The 2391-nt window shown below is 38.4% G+C and overlaps 1 protein-coding gene across 1 annotated transcript in view; it reads left to right on the top strand.

Moving 5' to 3' along the window:
* Positions 1-2391, top strand: part of ARSH (arylsulfatase family, member H) — a 41044-nt gene that overhangs the window by 21741 nt on the left and 16912 nt on the right. The gene's annotated exons all lie outside the window — the stretch shown is intronic.

The raw sequence follows: 2391 nt of genomic DNA on the forward strand, positions 1-2391 counted from the left end.
TCCAAACCCAATCCTCCAAACCAAAGCCGTTCCTCCAAACCAAAGCCATTCCTCCAACCAAAGCCATTCCTCCAAACCAAAGACATTCCTCCAAATCAAAGACATTCCTCCAAACCAAAGACATTCCTCCAAAACAAAGCCATTCCTCCAGACCAAAGCCATTCCTCAAAACCAAAGACATTCCCCCAAACCAAAGACATTCCTCCAAACCCATTCCTCCAAACCAAAGCCGTTCCTCCAAACCAAAGCCATTCCTCCAACCAAAGCCATTCCTCCAAACCAAAGACATTCCTCCAAACCAAAGACATTCCTCCAAACCAAAGACATTCCTCCAAACCCAATCTTCCAAACTAAAGACATTCCTCCAAACCAAAGCCATTCCTCCAAACCCAATACTCCAAACCAAAGACATTCCTCCAATCCCAATACTCCAAACCAAAGACATTCCTCCAAACCCAATCCTCCAAACCAAAGCCATTCCTCCAGACCAAAGCCATTCCTCCAAACCAAAGACATTCCTCCAAACCCAATACCCCAAACCAAAGCCGTTCCTCCAAACCAAACCCAATCCTCCAAACCAAAGCCATTCCTCCAAACCAAAGACATTCCTCCAAACCAAAGACATTCCTCCAGACCCAATCTTCCAAACCAAAGCTGTTCCTCCAAAACAAAGCCATTCCTCCAAACCCAATACTCCAAACCAAAGCCATTCCTCCAAACCAAACCCAATCCTCCAAACCAAAGGTGTTCCTCCAAACCAAAGCCATTCCTCCAAACCAAAGACATTCCTCCAAACCCAATGCTCCAAACCAAAGGCATTCCTCCAAACCCAATACTCCAAACCAAAGACATTCCTCCAAACCCAATACTCCAAACCAAAGACATTCCTCCAAACCCAATACTCCAAACCAAAGCCATCCCTCCAAACCCAATACTCCAAACCAAAGCCATTCCTCCAAACCAAAGCCATTCCTCCAAACCCAATCCTGCAGACCAAAGCCGTTCCTCCAAACCCATTCCTCCAAAGTCGTAGTGGTTTATATAGAAAAATAATACTAAGTAATAACTCAAAAATTGGGGGCTGGAAGGAGGGAGGAGAAGGGGTCTTGCATATGTACCAGAAAAATAAATAGCTATGCTATTGCAATTGTGTTTTCTCCCACTATGCACATGGACAGAGTATTCCTTCATCTCAACAAAGGTATTTTACTTTTGAAACAGTATACATATATTTTTCTCTTGCAAGTGGAGACTTCTGAAAACTGTGCTATGCAGAGACATTTAGAATAACAATAACCCAGTTCTTTGCTGCTTCTATACATATATGTCGAGTGCCTTTGAAAGAAATAAAGCTATGTTAATTTAAATGCATTTAAGGTGCATTAAAACAAGCTTTATTGTGCATTTTTGTTTGACACTATAAACCACAGTCTAGAAGAGTGGTAGGATATGAGTTAAAATCACTGAAGAGCTGGTGGCGTCTCGTAGGACAGGCAGAGGAGAAATCTTGTCCTTGGATAAATTTCTCTTTTGTATTTCTACTATGTGTACCTAAAATTCTAGATACTATTGTAACACTCACAGCGTATACTTCATTCTAATGAGAAGCTAGAATGTGAGGAAGGTAAGTGTTGTCAGTAAGGCATTTAAGCAGAAATAGATGGGAAAAAGGAATGTATTATTAGGGACAGTTAATTAAGGGCTTAATTAGAGGAAACTGAATCCTTGATCAAAACCCTTTTTCGGCTTCTTGAACTAAAGCTAAACTCTCTATTTCTTAACTTAATCTCTACTGTGTGTGTGTGTGCACGTATTTATATATAGTTTAATTCCCTGGTAGATAAATACAAACATTGCAACCCGTTACAGTATAAAACGGCTACAACATTGTAGCTTTTATGTAATTATATGATTGTGATTTTTTTTTTGTCTACCCGTTTTGAAATTGCTTTAGTGTAGTTATACTTTTAGTCCAAGGAGAGTTTTCTGCAGAGGGGATTTCTGTTAAAGTCTCTATCTAATGTTTGTCACTAACAAATGATTATGTTTATTCTATAATAAATGTAAATACATAGGGTGTGTTACAAAAGCTAGTCATTGCATTTAGTAAATAGCTAACATTGTTTTACACAGGGGAAATGTAAGAGTAGCTATTTTTTTTTTTTTTTGTATAGCATCTCCTGAATACTCTTGAATTTTCTCACTTATGTGTTCTAAATATTTCATAAAAATTAGAGATATATCCAAAGTCAGAGAGGCATCTTTGTGTGTATCTCTTCTTATTTAACAATATGATTATAAAACTCAAGGGTTTACTAAGTTATCAACTCTACTCAAAAATAAGCCATAACAGTACTCTACTTGATATGACCTGCAAAATGAGCTTACTGA

This window comes from Propithecus coquereli, unplaced genomic scaffold, assembly GCF_000956105.1.
Source record: "Propithecus coquereli isolate 6110/MARCELLA unplaced genomic scaffold, Pcoq_1.0 Scaffold52, whole genome shotgun sequence".
In the NCBI taxonomy this organism is placed as follows: domain Eukaryota; kingdom Metazoa; phylum Chordata; class Mammalia; order Primates; family Indriidae; genus Propithecus; species Propithecus coquereli.